This window comes from Bombus huntii, unplaced genomic scaffold (genome assembly GCF_024542735.1).
Source record: "Bombus huntii isolate Logan2020A unplaced genomic scaffold, iyBomHunt1.1 ctg00000147.1, whole genome shotgun sequence".
In the NCBI taxonomy this organism is placed as follows: domain Eukaryota; kingdom Metazoa; phylum Arthropoda; class Insecta; order Hymenoptera; family Apidae; genus Bombus; species Bombus huntii.
Genome location: NW_026099392.1, coordinates 98385 through 106637, shown reverse-complemented (window position 1 = coordinate 106637; position 8253 = coordinate 98385). Strand labels below are relative to the sequence as shown.

The following is an 8253-nucleotide window of genomic DNA, read 5'->3' as shown; positions in this document are numbered from 1 at the left end:
TCCTGAGTCTGTTGGAGATATTTGTTGACGTTACATGTACGTCAAGACTGTGTAAGTGTCACGAGGCAAAACAATAATATGAGTCGCTCTCGATTTGCATCGTTCTCTAACTCATGCGCCGCTACATACTTATATAGCTATTATTTCTTACAACCTAGCGTATGCAGTTGTGTATGGGGCCTTAAGTTCACTGTTTATAGATACTGCTAGGAATTAATCGAACGAATTCAACGCAGTCGCGTTTACAGAGTTCCGTATTATCGGAAATGCCGAATTCGCGTGGTTTCGCTTTGACGTTCGTCCACGTTGACGATTGTTCAAAGAACAACCGAGAGGCCTCCGCGTCGCAGCTACGAAAGACATCGAAGCCGCGACACCCTTCAGTGACTTCCCTATCTTTTCCTAAAACCAAGGATGACGCAACTCAGGCAATCGTTACAAGCGTTCGAACTTCACATTTTCTTACCATACTATCAACAAAAAATGAAAGCTGGTTTTCAATGAGTCATTATATAATTATATGTCGGAGATGAAAGAACACCGGAGCCTTTGGAATTTTAGATAATCCCGCAACATTCTAACCTAGAGTCTACTATAGCTGTAATTGAACAATTGTAGTTATTCAATCCGATTGTAATTGTTCTAGATTAGTGACGGTGAGCTTTGGCTCGAGGTGACAGTCTGTCGCCCAACGTAGCCGCGGTCAAGGGATAAACGCTTTGCCTAACAAAGGTATGGAGTAATTCTATAGCTCTCCTTAAAAGAAATATTCGTGGCGACACGCGACAGTAAACATTCCAACGGTTTCTGTCCCGTGGCTCGCCACACGCAGACCCTATTCTTCGAGTAAGATGATTGCCAGATGTCGATGCGTCTCCGCAGTACATGTTCGGCTAGCTGGAGGGCCCGTTATAAATCTTAAGGTTTAGTTAACTAAAGTCCTTCAAACAGACAAACAGTCTTTGTCCCAACTACGGGAAGATAGGGGAGACATATTTTTCAACGAGCGGCGTCTCCCACTAGCAACTTTCCCTCGAGGGCGGCTAACATCTTTTTCTAACCACCGATATGGAGATTGACCAATTAGCAGCAACGTCAATTTCCCTTACTTCCTAAACGAAGGCTTTCCTCGACGAATCCGATGATCTCGTGTCCTTAGACACACCCCATTATAGTTTTCCTCTGTGACATCGTCGGGACGGGACGGGCATTCTTTTACGCGCTCCCGTCGACCAAAGAGTAACGTCTTTACGCTCAGCAATTATTTTTACGAGTCAGACTTAGATTCAGCGAGAACGCCCATCTGTCATCCCGTTGGCCGCGGATTCGTTATTGAACCGGAGACCACTGTCACTAGTGTCGCGGACGTCTCACCGCCGTGGTAGATTGTCAAAACCTGTGTTATTCATACCTGTGTCAATAAATCGTATCTTCGTTACACCGCAACGATGGCTACCTTCAATGAAGACTCCTCAAACACCGACAACCCTATCCCCAATGTCATTCCGACATATATATCCACCGAAAATGCGCTCTTGTAGACAAACGCTCGATTCGCGTCATAGCTTTTAAAGCTTGTCGCATCTCAATCCGTTGGAAAAAATTTTTCCTGTAGCATATTTTATTTTTACGAACCAACAAGGTCTTTGTTTATTTCCTTCTTTTTTTTTGCTCCAATTTCCCCATTGTTTTTTCAAGGATAGTATTTCAGAGCCACTAGTCAAGTTTATTGTAACAATAAACTTACGTTTCGGAAACATTTTGTGCTGTGAAACAGAATACACTAAAGTTTGAAGGTCACATCGATTTTCGAAAGTTTATAAATGGAGGTGTATGACAGTATCACCAGCTGTTGCTGTCCAAGTAACTCCAACATCGAAATACTACAACGATTCCAATCGAAAGCGCTAAGAGCCTTAATAGACGCACCTTGGTATGTTACCAACGAAACCATCCATCGCGACCTCAAGATACCTACAGTCAAAGAGGAAATAGCAAAATATAGCGACAGATATAGCAAAAGAGTCAAGAAACACCGAAACCCCCTAATCACTGGACTACTCGATACGACGGACCAGATTCGCAGGCTGAAGAGGCACTACTCGCTAGACCTAAACGTTAGATTCATTTAATTATCCAAATTAAGCATATGCACTTACTTATAATACTTATAAATTATACCTATCTATAATAAGTATTAACTTATTGTAAATAAACAGCCATGTCACTGCGCCACGCCGGAAAAATTACTGAAAATTCTCAACGCGAGAATTGATTGTAATTTCAACAAATAAATAAAAACAAAAAAAAAGCTGTTGCTGTCCCCAAGCGCCAAAATACGTTCTGACTACTATTTTATGTATCTCACAGAAGTATGTCTTCATTCATCATCTCCCATGCCATCCACCAACGTGTTCTTAACATGTTATCTCCTAGTAAAATATTGATGTTGAGTCAGATATCCAACTGAATAATCTTTTCGGTGTCTACTATAAGACATTTAAAACCAAGGCTCGTACACACGTGTGCTTATACGTCAGATGTAATACTTAACACGAAACCTGCTTATATTAATATTAAATTTATGCATAGTAGGATGTTCGACCTTTGTAAAAATGAAATTATAATACATACAGTTTCACCGTGGAAAAGTGAATCTTTCTAGCATGTCCACGCAAATGCAGCGGAGGGGAGGACTGTGCATGCACCAAACAACTTTACGTTCGTAATTTTTCACACAAATGTACAACTGTAGGGAAAAAATTATCTCTGATTTTTCGGATGTTAGGAATCGACAATATCGCATAACGGAATGCTGTGTTCTACGTATTCTATTTTTGTTACGAAAGTGGTACAAACGAAGTCCACGTAAGAATAGTACAACAAAATCGGTTGAGGTTAGGTTATCGTGCAGATATCGCGGCTTTTGCATTGGAAATCACGCAACTGCCAGTCTCGTCGTTCCTTGTAAACGAAAGAAAGGTATTGTAATCGGTCGGAATTAACATAAAACTCGTCGTTTCATGATAATACTGTGCATTCTGAATATGCTATGATTTGGTTTAAAATAATAAATAGTCCATTCTTGCATACTATTGCTCCAGCTTTACTTGTATTTTCGATATTGGTATAAATAGAAAGACAATTAATGTCGTTCGAGTCTATTTTCGGATCATTTATATTACGTTTAATCCATATAGTTATCATATGAGACATAGTATCGTAAAATTTGGAAGAATAAAACGTTCGTACAGGAAGTACATTTTATAAGAACTCCAACAAATCTGCGTGTGCACCTAAAATACAAACTGATAGTGATAGTGATTGTTCATAAGTTTATATACATTATCTAATGTCAATCGAAGGTATCAATTCTTTTTCTCCATAAGAGTACTTTTTCATTTATATGTGTTCAAAAATACATGTGTTCAACCGTGAAGCATATGTCACCTACAACGAAAAAGAGTTTTCCTATACTTAATATTTCCTTTATATACCTATGAAAGTCTATTCTTCGCGTAGTATGAAATTATGAATAAATCTGGAATATTGTTCAATCTGAAAAGAAAAATAACTTATTGACATCATTCATTGATACGAGATTCAGAATGTTTGTTTTGTCTTGCAGAAAAAGAAGGCAGCCCTCCCTTTCTTTTAATGTGAAATAGAAAGCGAAAATTTGAAAACAGATTTTTTGGAAATTTACTTGCAAATATCGTTTTCAATATCGTGATTTTCTTCCCAATGGTACTGTACTTTCAAATTTTCCAGTATCCCTCTAAAAACAAAAAGTCGAACCTCGTTATTGTTAACGTAGGCATTACAAGGAAGAGAAGTATTAGAAAGCAGCTCCTTTTTGTTATGGATTTCTTTATAATCATGTAAATAAGAAATTCCGGAAATTTTTTCCTAAAGAATTTAATTCTTGTGCTTTGATTGATAATTATTACACTACATACTAACTTTTCGCATACTGTTCGCGTCTAACAATTTCCTAATAATAACTACTTCAAAATAACATATGTTCTTGCACGAATTCAAAAGTACGTATGATACAATTACAATTGATTCTAAAATAATAATTATTTAAAGATATTAAGATACTAATTAAACGTTTCACTATATTTCAAAATCTGGAACAACAAATTTTTATTTATAAAAAATGAAACTGTGTTTATATATTCTTTGTCATGATGCTATTTCTTATTACCATGTCGACATTTTTTAAAATTCATTTTGTTATCTCTACGCAATATGAAAATTCATATACTGCTTAATATTTTTTACATATTATCCATCCACCGCATGATATCTCCTGAAAAATCAAAATATTAATGTTATATTATTACAATGCTTCTTAAATTTCAATTTTTGACAAATTTGAAATCCAATATATTTTGCACAATTATTATTTATCAAAAAATTCCAAGTTAGTAACTTTCTTTTCAAATGGCAAATAACATATACTTTGACTTACCTGTAAGTTTTTGTTCCTAATCATCATTTCCTCTTATAGAACATCATTATTGTTCTTATAATTACTACCAGTGTCATAGATATTGTAGTGGCTACAACTGAATTAATAGAAAATGATAAATAACTGTGTATAACACTAACACATAATTGTGTATAACAATGACAGATAACTTTTACTTACATATCAGTCGATAAGGGATTACTGTGATATCCTGTTGATGTTTCTTAAGGCACTTGATTAGGTGCGATACGGTATCATTCCTTATGGTATACTGTAGATAAGTATTTTAGAAAATAACAAGAATAAATCTAAATTATTCAGAGGTTCCAGTTTCGGCTTAGACATAAATACAGGACCATTTGCAAAGAAGAAAGGGTGCGTTTCTACAGCCTCGTTATAGTAACCATGAATACCAATCTCTGAATTACTGGTTACTAAACATAAATATCCTATAAAATTTAATATATTTCTTTAATTTTTAATACATACATGAGTTAGTAGTTCTAAATTATGAATCATCCTACCTGTGATATTACACTTTTCCTTATAATATCATCACTCGAGTGAACAACATTAAGATCATGTAAACCATGTCATCCTATCTTACTGTGAAGATACTTAGTTATGTTATCTAACATTATAAAAATATCATCAAATTCAAGTCCTTTTATTCACATCACATGGCCACGACGATCTGGTTCTTCGTTATATAATGTTCTAAAATTTGTCGTATATATAGGATGTACAAACCGTGATATCAAGGTATCAGTTCTTCCTTCCCAAGGGACAGTTTCATTAAAATTCTGATAGAATTAAAAATTAATTATTAATATTCTAACAATCATATATGTTAAATACATTATAGTCAACGATATATACCTGAGCGAATGTAGGGGTGATTCCTTGATAATTATAAATGTCATCAGCCCACATCATTGTGCCACTTCTTTGTACTCCAGCCTCTAGATTAACAGCCTAAACAAACATACGAAATTTTATAGAAGCTGTACAAAATATAGTATATATGCGCAATATTGAAGCGTTCAAGGGGATATAAAGGTAATGTACATCACATACACGTGTACTCTCATGCAACAAAATACAATTAGATTTAATAGTATAAGCTCTTTTATTCATCATAATAGATTGGAAATTTAAGTGTCTTACGAGGGTGAGTAAAAAGTTACCCGCTCTGTCGGTGTAGAATTTATTTTAAGCAATTGTCAAAAAAGACATACATCATTCTTTGACATAATCACTCGATTTCTGTATACACTTTGTCCATTTGCCGAAGGACCTTTATATTTTCTCATTAAAAAATGTTTTGGGCTGAGCTGCGAACCACGAATGCATCGTCGTCTTCACCTTTTCATCAGCTTTTTCGGCATCCATCTCGCACAAACTTTTTAAAATCCAAATCTGTCGTGTACTATTGCATAAGCAGAGCCGTGGCTGATTTGCAAATGATTTGCCACATTATCCACTGTCACTCGTCTATTCCATAGAGCATAAGTTCATGAGCACGTTCAATGTTGTCATCGTGGATGTGGACGGGCGTCCAGCTGTTTTTTCATAACACTTGTGCGATCTTCTTTGAACTTTTGTGCCCATTCAAACACACTTCGTGACAAAACACTTTCTCCATAATGTGCATTAAATCTTTGATAAATATAGGCATCAAACATAACCTCCGACCACAAGAAACGAATCACAGCATCCTGCACTGTTTTCCTGCAAATCACCATTGCAAAGCGCCATTACTCGCGCAACGGTCACAAACGAATTGACGTAACACAAAGAAACCTGCGCAGCAGCACTGAACAGATATTGACGTCATACGAAGAGTGCAGATGGATCAATACGGTCGACAGAAGTTTTAACTATCTGGAGTGCGGATAAATTTTTACTGAGAGTCGTATAGGAATCTATAATCTGTAAGTACACCTTTGGCTGAATGGAAATTTCTCTTACATATAGTCAAAAATGCTGAAACTGTGTATTGAATTGGAAAGTGATAAAAAATAAGTGAAGTTTCGAGGTTGCATGTGATTGCATGAGTACACAGGACGTTTTTAGCGAATAAAAAATAATTTTGAAAGACACGAGACTTATCTTGTATTTTATGCACTCTCTGTGTCCGAATTTCCAGAAGCTCTCTATCTTATGAAGTGTTTTAGATTAGCCGGAAAATTTTGTACGTACGTACAAGAAGTATACGATCTAAGTGGAATATTCCATTATTCTCTTGATACAACAGAAACGAAATTTACAGAACTTCTCAGAAAGTTGGTTTATTATTACCAAATTAATAGAATTAATATACGTTTATCATCTTTACATACCTAAGTTGTGGAGGTTTATCGTGCGTAAAAAATTAGTGTCGTTTCAAAGTTACATTTCGTACATTTTAAGCCTATAATTTGTAACGTACAAAACAATGTAAATTTGAGCTGTTTCTTATCTCCACAATAAGAAAATCCAACTTTACGTTTTTTACACAATGATATTTATGGAACAGTAATATCATATTATTGCATCGCTTGGAGAATGAAGTCAAGGTACGATGTGACCCTAGTGTAAACGCTGGGATACCCAGCTGTGCCGCACTTATAAGCATAAGACACAATACCTATTAAATACGAGGTTAATTCATGTTGTATCAGCAGTGATCCGCCGCGGTCAGCCTGAAAGGATCGTTAAATTTTTAATCAAAGATACTGAAATATATCGATCGAATTGTATTGAAATTATACTTATATACAGTAATAATCTTCTATTGATTTGTGTATTGAAATACTCCAATTTATAACGTACATGTTATATGTATTTTGAGCAAAACTAAGATTAGAGGAAATTAGATTAAATACCATAACGAGGTGTGAGAAGTGGGCAAAACTATTAAATTGTGTTTATCTATTATTTTTAATGTTTAAGACGTCGATTTGATGTTAATTCGAATCGACGTGTCTTCAGATACCGTATAGTTTGTAGTAACTCTGTAACTTAATTACCGTACAAGAATCCTCTCCACCCTGAGCATGTTCGGCGCATATTATACCATCAGTGATATCAGGTGCATTAGGAAATTTGGAATAAGCTATTTTGCATTCGGCGTTCTTAATCACTGGCATTTGTACTTCCATTAATGCATTACGTCGTGGTCGTCCTACGAAGAAAATAAGAAAGATATTTAAGACTGGAACTATTTAATTTTATTATAAAATTGATATCACTTACTATATCTTAATGCTCCCGATCCAGCAACAAGGGGGTTATAGCCGACGAAGTTGCTCTTTCGTAGGGGCTCTTTCGTACAAATGGGATATACGTACCCTGAAAAATAAAAAAATAAATGAAAATGCAGGAAACTAATGACCAAAAGTATGAGAAAGAATTATACACGCTTTATGACACAATATATGTGTACAGTAAGAAATTTCAGGATATGATACTTCAGTAATACTCAATAGCATATATATATATATATATATATATATTTGAGGACTTACTCGAAAATGGCACCTCCTCCACCAATCTAAGAATGGCAATATTATGATTGTGTATGTTTTCTATTCCATCCATATGTGCACAATGTGCTGCGGTCAAAACATGCCTAGCCGATATCAGGGAACCTCCGCACTTCCATAGTGGTTTGTCTGGGTTTCGGGGATTACGAAAACCTAATGCAGCGATTCATGGCCAAGCGCCTAAAATGCAATAGTCATAGTTGTGAATATACATAATTTTTTCTCACATAACGAGTAACAACGATTATT

The 8253-nt window shown here is 35.4% G+C and overlaps 1 long non-coding RNA gene across 1 annotated transcript; it reads right to left on the bottom strand.

Moving 5' to 3' along the window:
• Positions 1-5124: 5124 nt before the first annotated feature.
• LOC126877339 (uncharacterized) lies at positions 5125-6082 on the bottom strand. Its single transcript, XR_007694933.1, has 3 exons — positions 5665-6082; positions 5357-5452; positions 5125-5280 (listed from the first exon to the last, which is right to left on the bottom strand). It is a non-coding gene; the product is annotated as an uncharacterized LOC126877339 (long non-coding RNA).
• Between the last annotated feature and the right edge of the window lie 2171 nt (positions 6083-8253).